At 39.4% G+C, this 12991-nt stretch overlaps 1 protein-coding gene across 10 annotated transcripts in view; it reads left to right on the forward strand.

Moving 5' to 3' along the window:
* ST3GAL3 (ST3 beta-galactoside alpha-2,3-sialyltransferase 3) overlaps nucleotides 1-12991 on the forward strand; it is a 177454-nt gene that overhangs the window by 26683 nt on the left and 137780 nt on the right. The window lies entirely within an intron of this gene.

Genomic DNA, 12991 nt, shown 5'->3' on the forward strand with positions numbered 1-12991 from the left:
TCAATCCTTTAATCATCTTAGCTCACTGGACTGGTTCCAGTGTGTCTCTGTGTAGAGGGGAGCCCAGCAGTGCCCCAGCCCTGCAGCAGAGCCCCCCTTGTGCTGAGCCAGGGGAAGGGTCCCCCCACCCTGGGGGCTGTTGGCCGCCTTTGTGACCAGGGCATGTTGCTGGCTCGGTTCAGCTGCTCCACCCGGATTCCCAGGTCCTTCTCTGCAAAGCTGTTTTCCAGGAGGTTGGCACACAGCCTGTAGGGCATAGTTATTCTTCTCCAGGAGCAAGACTTTGCATTTTTCTTTGCTGAACTTTGTGAGATCTGCCTGCCCATTTCTCCAGACCTTTTCCATATTTTTTTTCTCGGCAGGAGGCCCACATTTTCCCTAGTCTTCTTTTTACTGCTCAATTACTTGTAGAAGCATTTCTTGTCCCTGACTGCTTTCAGCTCCAGGCAGGATTTGACCTTCCCAAGTCTGCACACTAGGGCAGTGTCTCTACATTCATCCCCACTCACCTGACCCTGCTCCCACCTCATGTGCATCCTTTCTGTATTTGAGTATTGTCAGAAGCTCCTTGTTGGTCCATGTGGGTCTCCTGGTACCATTGCTTGATTTTCTGCACATTGGCTCTATGAATCTTGAGCATGGTAGAGGTCATTCTTCAAAATGAGCAAACTCTCCTGCACTGGTCTTCTCCCAAGGCAAATATCCTGTGGATTTTTCTGAAGCTGGTTCCTGAATTCTGCTCTTGTGAAGCCCAGACTTATGATCCTGCAGATTTCATTGTTTCCTTTGCCTTGGTTCAGACTTAAGGCTTGGTTCCTGGCAACTACCCTGGCTTTAGTGTCAGCAGTCTGCATTTATTAGAGTTGGCCAGGTCAGTGTTTTAATCTGAACCTAGTGTTTGTATCAGATATTTATACCTTGAGTGAACCAGACAGACCAGGTCAGACCAGGTGTGGGTACATACTAAATGTTCCTGCAGAAGGAAAATTGTTTTGTTTTTTTGTTTTTTGGTTTTTTTTTTAATGTTCTTGACTTATATTTACTGATCCATTTCTTATGTATGTTGGTCTCATGTACCAGTGCTGGTACTGATACCATTAGTGTCTCCCACTCCAGTTGCTGGTCACAGGTTTACCTTAGAAAAAAAATTCCACGTAGTTAGATGCCATTGAAATTACTCCCTTGCTAGACCCTTTCTCATTCCCTTAATGGGGTTTAAATTTGCACAGTCTGGCCATACCCTGGTTTGTTCTGGCATCATGGTATAACCCAAAGCATTTCTTTGTGGTAAACATGCCCTATCTTGCATGTATCCACAAAACTACACAACTAGCCTAGAAATTATATAGGCTGTTCTATTTGTTACAGCTCCAAAATCTCCTCCATATCCGTGTGATCATTTATAAGTTTCATGTACCATGGGTATGGCCAAGGTATGATAGGGTTCTGGCAAGTGATCTATCTGCTTTTTCAGGAGTGGTTTTCTCAGTGGAATTTATCCAATACCTTTCCTCAAGTTCTGCATCTTCTCCCAACACCATGTTACCTGTAAGCAGTGGCTGTACCAGATGATTTTAAGGGAGAGTGGACACACTGAACTTCAGACAGATCCTAGTTAGTATCAAGTATCCTGGTTATCACAGATGGTGAAATACTGGCAAAAATGCTTGGAAAGTGATTTGGGAAGGCTCCGCTTGCTGTCAATCACTACTGCCAAATTAGCTTAATTAAAACCAGCTGTGGGAAAGTGCTCTGCTGCAACTGATAACTTTATTTCCTTCTCTGAAGTCTTGTGGGCCTGGGGCTGGTGATAACGAGCTGCTTGGATGCAGTGAGGATCTTAAAGTGATTGCAGTTCTCTTACATATGTGCAATTTTGAAGTTGGCCCTAAATCCTGCTTTTGGCTTGCATTTCTCCATATGGAGTCCTTGGCCTTGAGATGCTGAGGTTTGTGTATTGCCTTGAATAGCATCTACGATGGTTAGTGTTGCCATTTCTTGATTTGGTTTGGGAAAGTTGGTGGGCATGTTTGTTTTAGTATGGTTTAAAAGGAATGTCAAGGTTATCCAGCCTGAGAAATTCACTCTTTTATTACAGTTGAAAAACCTCATAAAACCTAAGAACCTCTTCCTCTACAACCAATCCCTGACTCTAAAACCCAACAGCTTAAGCCATTCAACACAGTTTGCCTTTTCCAAGTGACCAGCAGGCCTTTGTGTTTTGTGACCTGATGTCTCAGGCTTCTGCAATATTCTTTATTTTCAGACTGCCCTACTCATTGCTATCTCCCATCCCTTAATCCTCTCCTCTCTTTCCCTATCATCTGCTCAGTTGTGCAGGCAATTTCATAGTCTAATTTAGGGCCAAAAAGTTGCCAACATTGATGACTTGTCACAAACCAAGAAAAGGCCTTTTTCCATTGCTGAATTGATCCCAGACCTGCCAACACCAAGCTGTTGGGTTTTTTTGCCAGTCAAATGAAGTTGTGTTAGATGAGGCAGCTGTTTTAGAGTAAGGTTAATAAAATGACTGTTGCCTTTTATAACAAGTTCTGCTAGTGGAGTAATCCAGAACTGGTGAAACTCTAAAATTTGTGAATCCCAGTGAGCCTGTGAAATCCTGGCTGAAAGCATACTTCAGCAGGTGGCTGGAAATGCTAATAAGGAATGGAGTCTGTTGTGGAGCGCTGTGGAAGTTTTGTCTTTCTGAGATTACAGTAGATTTTATTTGTGGAAATTGACTTAGAAAGGGAGTTGTTCTTGGCATCTCTTAATTTCTGAAGTTTCAGCTTTTGTTGAAGTAGAGTTGGCAGTTTCACAGGATGCTGCTACGCTGGACGCTGGATTACTGTTCTTAAACTAGTTTATCCCTTGTTTCGATATTTTCATTAAAGTAGTCCATTGATGTGGATTGGTTTGGGGGGTTTTTTTTTCTGTTTTTGGGTTTGGTTTTCTTGTTTAGTTTTGCTTTCCAGAGGCATTTTGATTGCTTGTAGCAAAGATGCGAGAGACTTTGTGGCTTTCCTGAATAGGGTCACCCATTATGTTTGGATTCAGTGTATCCTTCCGCAGTTCTCTGGTTCTTTTACTGCCTATTCCAGTTTTGTACACAAGCTTTGTGTTACTGTAACTTCAGTCTGATTGACAAGGATCTTTTTGGTAGAATTTATTCATGGACAGTAAAAATTCTTGTAGCTGGAGGTGAGACTGGCATGTTTTATTTTTGTCCTTTTCCCTTTTCAGTGGCTGCTGATTTTTAGTTGCTGCTGATTTGGAAATTACCCTATGAGTTAATTTTTACAGAAAAGCTTGCTTGCTTTGTGAAACACTTCAGGGAGGTGCTCAGCAGTTTAATTCCATTGATCCTAGACTGGAACCAGTGTTTCTTCTTATTTAACCTTCTGGGTGCCTTGAAATTATTTTAATGCTGTTTTTGGTTGGTTGTTTTTTTTTGGTTGGTTTTTTTTTCCTCACTGGCTTGTTTCTCTGCCAAGTGATAATTTAAAGGGATTCATTGTATTTTTGTATGTGGTGTGATAGGAGGAACGCTTTTCCTTTAGATTGTCTCCAGCTGTATTTGTCCAGGGACTGAGTGGTGTGTGTGGTGATCAACTTCCACTCCTGCAGCTGCTATTTCAATAAATTTTTCATTGTCCTGCAATTTCTGCACATGGAAACGAGGCACTATTGACAGTATTTAGTGCATCCCTGGATTATTTTTCTTATGTTTTGGTGAACTTTTTTTTTAAAATTAAAATCAAACACTTATGTAAAGAAAATAATAGGAAATGAGAATATATGCATTGTTCAGTTACTGTGGTTTTTGTTTTGGAGGCTTTTTTTAGTTTGTTTTTTTCCTCTGAGTATAGGCGCTTTCATAGTCAAGTAGATACTCTGGGAACACCTTTATTTCAGATTTGATTGTGTCAGTGTTTGGTTTAGGTTGTGTAGGCATGATGCCCTTTGTTGACCAGTTTGTGTGTCAGTAAGGTAAAGACATGTTGCTCCTCAAGCCAGTCAGCTTGGGAAGAACTTATGCTCCATATCTCTCTGAGTATGTCCGCTACCTATAAAATCACATGTTGTGTAGGATCTCTGAAATCAAAATCTTAGTTTGGAAGTTTTAGCATGTTTTGGAAACTTACTAAATTTTAGGATTTGATGGGCCAGAAGTCTCTTCAAATTTTAGAATCAGTTGTGGTGATGCTGTTAAACAAGTTCCCACAAACTTCCCTCTGACCCCAAACTGCAAAATACATGAGTGAAAAATGGATCTGGCAGACTTTCTGTTCAGCATCACCTTTCATGTTAATAAACAATCTAGGTCCTTGCAATGCAAAAGAAATTCAAGTGTGGTCATTTTCTAGACAAAATGCTTCTAAATCACTTGTATTCAGATGTTTTATGCTCATACCTCGTATCTTACTCCTTCCTGTGATTTGTTTGTGCTCCAGGCAGAGACAGGAGAGATGACAAATCTCACTGTAAAATTCTACATAGGACCTTGTTGGCAGTTATTGTGGTAGGTGGGCCAGATGTGTGCTTTAAGGTTTTGGGAAGCTTTTAACCACTGGCTAAATATCATAAGTTGTAGATAATTTTCAAACAAACTGAAGAGAGTTAGCTCGGAAAAGGAAAAGGTTTTTGCATGTGGGGGAAAGGGAGGCAAAAATAGCTGAGTGGCTCCAGTAAGTATAAAACCAAGACCAGTCTATTAAAATAGTTGTTGTCCTGATTGTCATTAATTGTATATAAATGTCTTCATTTATGTGCATCAGCCTTCCAGAGTTCTGTGACACTTGTGTGAGTATATATAAGTTTGAGACACAAACTGTGTTTTATTAAGGTAAAAGCCCATGTCCATATTTAGAAAAAGTGCAACAAGACTAAAGCAATTTATTTCAAATGATAAATGCTTTGTGTTTTATAGCATCTAAGCTAACAAGATATATATATTTTTTTTTGCAATATGAAAATACAAAATTAATTTTCTCTGTGCTGTGTAATTCCCCAACTGCCAGTACCCATTTTCTGTCTTGGCCACAGATTGTTATCTTCAAAGAGAGAAATTGTACTGTTTTGTAATTTATTGCATGTTCCTCTATGGAATTTGGGAGTATGACTGACTTTGTGCTATAGTAAGAATTGAAACCAAAATATGAGGCTTGGCTTAGGAGATAAAGAGCTCCTTAAAATACTGAGAATCTGTTTGGGTTTAGCTAGAAAGGATTTCTCATTGTCAAGTGAAGACCCTCTTGGATATCTGCTTTATTGGCAGAGTTTGGTCTGGGTGTTTTTGTGACATTATGGTAGTTCTGTACCTTCTGTAGTGTTCCTCAAAGCCAAGTATATCTTCATTGAATGCCTGCAGCACCTTGATCTTCCCTCTCCTTTGTCTCTGGGAACTGTCCATCTCTCCTCTGGAAAGTGCAAGGTAAGAAGCAGGTGCTGTTGGCCTTCCCCTGGGATGGGGAGCTGTGATGGACACGGAGGAGCTGCATGTCCCTGATGCTTGGTGAAGCACCGTGTTGGTCATGGCTCTACACAGTCATGTAGTAGATCCAAATAAATACTGATCTTAGGAGCACAACATACCAGCCCTTGCTGCCACCAAACAGTTATTTGGGCGCTGCTGAAGACAATAGCAATGTAATATCCTTCTGAAGCATTCGCCAGCTGGCGCAGGGCACCACATCTTTTCATTCCATTCATTCATTGCAGAATAAAGAAAATTGGCATGCTCAGACCATTTTAAAAATACATCTGTTCAGAACATGAATGTTGTTTCTTGTTCAGTTCATTTACCACTTCATAACAAACGTCCTGATGAAAAAGGAGCAATGCACAAAACAGCAAGTGTAAAAAGGTTGGTTAGGTTCTATGAAATGCATAAAAATTGCCTAAAGAAATATTACTACATCTCTCCAGTTCAGTATCACTAAGAGAGCTGTATTTTCAATTAAATGACAGGAAATTGAAAGGTGATAGAGAATGACTTTTCTATTTACAATGTAACCAGTAGACCTTGATGCCACATTAAATTCTCCAGACAAGTGATAATACTTGAAATACTTGAAAATATCCATTTTTAGCTTTCGAGCCTTTTATCCAAGGGCCTTTGGAAAAAATCAGACTGTTTATTTTTATGGATGAGAAACAATTTAATCAAAGGACTTGTTCAGGGCTGCATGGGTTATAGCAAAATTACGCCTGTTGGCTGTGGTTTAGTTTGCAGATACTCACTCGGAGCCAGCTGTGCCTGCCCTCCCTGCAGCAGAGCTTGTGCTGAGCCTCAGCGCTCCGTGTCAAGTTTCCCGGTGTGGAAGCTGGCTGGCTCCAGGCTGAAGCACAAAAGGGACCTCATGTCTGGACAGAGTGGATGACCAAGGATTTTGGGTTCAGATCTAAGCTTGGCTGTGAGGTCAGCTGTCAATAAAAAATGGGTGTTTTGGGTCAGGCACAAAAATGGAGAGAGAACCTAGGGGCCTTCTTTAGTGCTGTGTGCTTTGTAAATGGGGATGGTATTTAGAGAGATAGTGGCTAGAGCAACAATGCAGAAACTTTTTAATTTGTACAGTGCATAAGTGAATTACTGTTAAGAATGAGTTATTTTCATTATGTGGGCTCTCAAATGAGGATGAATCTTCCCTCACAGGTACATTATGTGAAACAAGCATTATCTTATTCCCATATCTCCATACCAAAATAAGTATAGCCAGGTGGCACACAGGCCAGGCATTCAAATTTAGTGCAGCTTTGTTTTAAGACAATTTATTAAATACAGAGTTTATTGGAAATGTTCTTTACAATCAGATGTTTCCTGTTGCTGAAGATGTGTCCTGTTGCTGAGTGACTTTTCTCTTCCCATAAAGGGACTAAGTTTTGAACTTTGAACCTAAGTCTCCTATCAGCTGCAGACAGCACTGGACTGAAACCCTGCATGTGTTTTGCTTGCCAAAACTTGCGGTCCCTTTATTTGCTTCTATTAGCTCTCAAATCTGTGATTAGGAAGTGTGCCTGTGCTCTGTATGCGTCGTCTTTTTATGTAATTTCTCATCTTAGATATTGAAAATGTTAGAATTACGCTGCTCAAACTTGAGATCATAACTCTTTGTGGTGTCTAAACATGGGAGCACTACTGATTGTTTTTGGCAGAGTATGTGTGTAGGAGCTGAGATTACCAGTAAGAGTGGTATTATATGTGTTTCCTTTGACCATCACTGATGCTGCGTGAAGTGGAGCTTAGGCCATATCTTAATTAGTGCCTTGAGTTTTAAGTGACGAATATGAGTCACTTGGAACATCCTTGAACTGTGGTACAAAAGATTTTATTATAGTGACTAGTGCCCTTAACACAGAGCCATCTCACTGTGTTCAGAAAAAAGGTGTCAAATAGGGAAATCCTGGGCACTATAGAAGAAAGAGCTTAGTGCAGCAAAATAGACCAAGCTGGGGGAATTGGGAGCCCAACATTAACACAAAAGTAGGATTCTTAATAAGTTAGTAGGATGGCATTTGTCATTAACTGAGTAAATTACTTAGCCCTTCCCTAAATTCATCTTCAGCATGCAAAACAATGTGTTAGGAAGTGACTGTTGCCCTGACAAGGAATTTTTGAGTGTAGGCAGTTGTTTTTCTGAATCTGAGGAAGGATATTCATGCTTTAAATGTCTAAATGAGATCTCTAAGACAGAAGTGAAATTATTCAGTTCCCTTCAATTCTTTGGATATAAGAATTATCCAGTATGTTGCATAGTCATGATAAAAGAGGGTCTTATTAAAAATATTTTTTCTTTGGGGCAGGAGATATTCTGAGACAGATCTTCTTGCCAAATGAATCCCAACAGTAGAATGTTCTTTGAGAGTGCACTGCTTTTGTGAGCTTCATTTCCTGACTAGGTGAAACGTCAGAATAGTTCTTGTTGTTATTGATCTCTTTGTCAGCAAGTTATGAAGAGTTTCATGCATTAAATGTTCCTTCTCTGGTATGTTACATTCCAGAATATTGATCTCAAATAGAAAATAAATTTTGATGGCTACTGGGATGTTTGATCCTATACTTTTCAGTACTCAGCAGAAAAATGGAGACAGATGAATGACAAACCCTTAAGGATGTTGTTCTAATTCTGTGATAAAAATGAAACACCTCTTTTTTTCTTTTTTCATTCTGACTCTGAATCAAAATTTTAGTAGATAATATTACTGCAGTTGCTATCCCCAGGCCAGCTGATGGAGCTCTGCAGCATATCTGGTCTCTGACCAAGCTCTGGAGGTATAAATTACATTAAATGTTATTAAATATAGGCTGTAGTTCTGTAGGGATTCATCAGAGTATCTGGAGAGCAGGGGTGTGGAATGAGAGAGGTTGATTATGCATATAACAAAGCAATACAGACCTCAGAGCTTGAGTGTCTGAATAAGGATGTGCCAAATCACAGCCTTATATTGTGATGTATTCCCTGTTTGGCTTGGCCTGTGGAGTGTATTGCTGTAATGGTATGTGGTACTGAGGCTGTGTTAAGCCTTTATTATTAAACTCTTATAACTCCAGTGGGACTGACAGTTTGTGGTTTCTCAGGACCACTTCCAAAGCAGCATGCAATCATGTTTTTCTTGGGGAAGTTACTAAGTTACTTTATTGCTGAAGTCTGGTTTTGCATTTTTTATTTTTTTTTTCTTTAAAAAAAACCCCAAACAATCCCCCCTACAAAACAAAAAAACCAAAAACAAACAAAAAAAACCCAAACAAACCCAGATAAGAGAAGTTACTGGTTTAGCTTCTTTGGTTTCCAATAGGTTGAGACAAATATGTACAAATCCTTGCAGGGAGAATCTGTAAAAAGCGATAAAAGGTTAGTGGCTTCTCAGAGGGACTTACTATAAAAATCTTGACTGAAATTTTGAAACAGCACTTAGGTAAACATACAGTTTATATAGTTTTTGCTTGAATGTGGATTATATTTGCTGTTCTCATTATGCGTTGCCACTGTTTGGTTTTAGGTTTGTATATTGCATTTTCTTCAATGATGAAATCAAAGGACAGTATTTGCATTGGAAATTAATCTGTGTATTTGCTCCTACATGATTGTAAGAACTTAACACAACTGGGCTTTTAGGAGCGGTTTCCATACATCTCTTCAGAGTAGTACCCATTTTAAATATTTATATAGTGATGTGCATGGAGTATGAAACATAAGATATTTTTCAGCATGGCTTTGTTTGTCTCCTACAAATCTGCAGTTTGTTGGTCAGGATCATCACTCATTTGTGAAGATCCAAATCTTGGTTTATTTTTCTGTTCAGAAACTAGACTACTGGAAAAGTTACAGCAATCTGTTACAAGTAGCAGTTAAATACTTGTCTGGTGTCCAAAAATGCCCCAAGCTGAGGTGCACAATATATGTAGCAAGATGGATGATACAGTCTGCCTGTTTTAGGGACAGGGGGGTGTGGTGCACAGTTATCCAGGCCCTGAGAAAGGTAAGGGGTTAGCAACACTTGAAGTGCATCCTTTGCCTTGAAATACAATCAGTCCACATAACTGTATGTCTTAGCTGGACTGTGGTGTAGATGCAGCAATAAATGTAGTCATTACAGATTTGCAGGTGGGTTTATTTGAGATTTGGTTTTTGGTTTAATTTTTGGTTTGTTTGTTTCTTTGCTTGTTTACTACAGAACAGATCTGTGCAAGTCCATTTGTGTTCCTACAAAGGTACATTCACTTCTGGGTCCTGTATGGAGCGTTGTTGGAACTGAGTTTAAATTTGTTCCCAGAGCAGCATTGAAGGTCTTTGCAGAGTCTGTCTTTGAGCTCCTTGTTCCTGAATGGAATGGGATCCTTGTGTTGGTTTCAGAGCAGTGGAACAGGGTCCCATACAACACTCCTCCACACTCCAAAGGGGCTATGATGGAATGCATTCAGGTAGCCCTGCACAGCACTGTTTTGTGAGGGATGATGGAGCAGATTTGTATATTGGTCCAGCTTGTGATGCTCTAACTGAATGGTTGGAGTGAGGGGAAAGTGACCCAGGGCATAGATCCCAATGCAACTTTAACCCAAATTTGACACAAAGTGACCCAAAGCAGCTTTGCAATCTGGCTGGTAAGATCTCAGCTGCCATTATTCCTGGCACTGAGTGCCTTCTAAATTGAGTGAGTGCTTGTGCTTCTTCTGATGGATTGGATAAGATCCAGAATTACATTTGGATTTTGCTATATCTTGTTGTTTTGGGTTTTTTTTTCCCTTTTCTTTTTTAAGCTGCTAGAGCCACTGAAAAAAAAGGTTGTAGTTAACATGAGAACAGATGTAAAAGACTGGCACTGTGGTGTGTGCAGCCTTAAGCTGTACATATTGGCAAACTACTGTGTGTCAGATTTTGTGATTTAGGTATAAAGGCTGCCCTTTAGTTAAGGCAGGAGGAAAAACATTTAAGCTTCTTAATGGAAATAGTTATCTGAAAGGTTGGGGACTTCCTTCAGGCACAAACACTTCCTGGCACCTAAAGCAAGGGCTCGTGTAAGTGGTATGTTTTACATTGTATCTTAATAAGTTTTGAAAGATAATGCCTTTGAAGATTGCCTTTGAAAGGTAGAGCACACTCCAGGGCTTGGGGAAAGGCACTGGGCACAGACGGAGCTGCCACTTTGTCTCAGCAAAAAAGACCCCCTAGAAAGTCAGGAGGATTTTGAACTGAGCCATGACTGGAAGAGATTTGAAGCTAGAAGCAACGAAACTTTTCTTCTTATGTTTGTGGAAGCAGAACTCAGTGTATTTGCAAGTAAATCTGGCTTGCTTCAAAGAAATGCTTCTCTCTGTCAACTTCTGACAGAAATAACCTGTAGCTCTGAATTTGGATGTAACTATTTGGGTAGAAGAAAGGTGACATATGATTATCTTGTTAGCTTTCTTCAGGTTTATAGTTTATTCTGTTTTGGAGTGCTAATACCAGAAATAAACACAGTTTTAGCAAAGTGTTTTAATAAAGATCCATGTTTTGTGAAATTACTCCTGGAGGTCGAGGGGGAGTTGACTATGATACAGGTTTTTCACAGTGAATTTGATTAGTTGAAACTACTAGTAGCATGAAGGACTGGATTGGAAAAGGGAGCTCTTAATCTTCTTGTAAATTGTTCTTTTATATGAGGAAGATAATGTTCTCAGTTAAGGGAATGAAACATTATACTATTTTTGTGGGTTGCGATAATGTTATTAATTTGGTGCTTGCAGTGCTTTTCAGCCATTCTTAGATAAGTCCTAATATTTCATGTGCAGTGTGTGAGCGCAAAATATATTTCAGAAAAATTAACAGCTTTTAAATTTGATATTAACTACAAAGCAGTACTTTATGTTGATAAAAATCTCAACAGTTTTTAAAAAGTAGAACTCCACAGAGATACTTTAAAATTGATGGCAAATAAAGTTAATGCAGTTAAAATGAATCAAACTCCTTGTTATTTAGAATAATATAATGATGTCTGAATTTTATTCCCAAAAGAGGAAATACAGTTGTTAAGTCCAGATGGATTTTTATTTTTGTTGGAGTAAGTTTTGAGACCAGTAATATCTTTTTAATTTTTTTTAATGTTACTACCATAGTGCTGGATCTGAGACAGCACAGACTGTCTTTTTCTAAATCCTTTCAAACCCAGTCAAATTAACAGTCCTTTATTAAAACAACAGTGTTAATTTTGAAAATTAAGTTTCTTACTGCATTTTTAAAGGGTTGGAAAATAAGCATCAGGATAATGTAAAATACAGAGAATCCAAGGGCTCAGTCCTGTGTCAAGTTACTTTCAGCTCTAACATGGTAACTGCCAGTGCCTGTGATTGTATCCTGCCTAAATTTCAAGTGATCCAGCAGGAGGTTGAACTCTTTTCAGCAGGCTAAGTCTTCTTGTGCTTGAGCTTTTTGCCTTGCACTGAGGACGTGCACTTTGGCAGCCTTTGTGATACTGCAAAGGATGTGTGATGAGTTGATCACTTCTGAACACTGAGTGACAAAGAGAAATGTCAAAAGGTTTGGTCTATTAATTTAGCTATTGCTGTGTCAGTTTAAAGTTTCTCAGACCATAAAATTATTAATCCTATTGTGGTGTTTTATTCTTTTCTGTGTTGTGCCCACTGGCAATTTGTCTCTAAGTTCTGGGCCCAATTCTGTAGGGGTATAGAATTTGGTAGTCTTCCTCCTTCAGCTAGGATTTCCATGAAAATGGATGGCAGACCAGGAGGCTTACTACCAAAATAAATCTTGGTTTGTCTCAAATAAGCATAAAGCTGGGGGGAAGCCCCATTATTGAGCATGATGCCATAATGCAACTCCACTTGGAACAGAATATCAAATTATTACTGGTAGTTTTGCAAACAGATTCTAGGCTGAAAGGGTGGTGTATGAGGAAAACAGATGTCTAATAAAGGGGTCTGGATCATGGGGTGAGCTGAGTGCAAGCAGGCAGTAAGGGCTTCTATGTGACCAAATGTCAAGTTGCATATATAAAAACTAGGATCTTTAAAGCACAGTTGAAGCAAAGGGTGCCTCATCATATGAAACAGTGATTGAAAGTGTCAGGCATTAACTGGTGAGCAAGAGTTGCCAATGCAGTCGTGGATAAAAGCATTGTTGTGATTCCCAGATAGAAAAATAAGAGTATCAAGTAGAGAGGTTATATTTTCTTGATGCTTTGCACATGTGCTGCATATAGTGCAAAGGTGAAAAGATATTGATGAACTGAAATGCACTGTTGGAAGTAGTTGGAAGCCACTACTGTGAGTAATGATGTGGGAAACATGGTGAGCATGGAATGCAAGGAGCACAAAGTGCTTGGCTTAGCAAACCATGTCAGGGAAGAACTGATCATAAGAAGTGAGGCCCCTAAGTGGGGATAAAATATTGGAAATACATTTGATAAGAAGAAACTCTCTAGGCCAGCAGTCAAAGCATGTTTTGATTCACTTGACCAGGCTTATTAGACATAAAATGAAATTCTTTTCAAT

This window comes from Pseudopodoces humilis, chromosome 10 (assembly GCF_049639895.1).
Source record: "Pseudopodoces humilis isolate 2021_Gansu_Grassland_sample_001 chromosome 10, ASM4963989v1, whole genome shotgun sequence".
NCBI classification, from domain to species: domain Eukaryota; kingdom Metazoa; phylum Chordata; class Aves; order Passeriformes; family Paridae; genus Pseudopodoces; species Pseudopodoces humilis.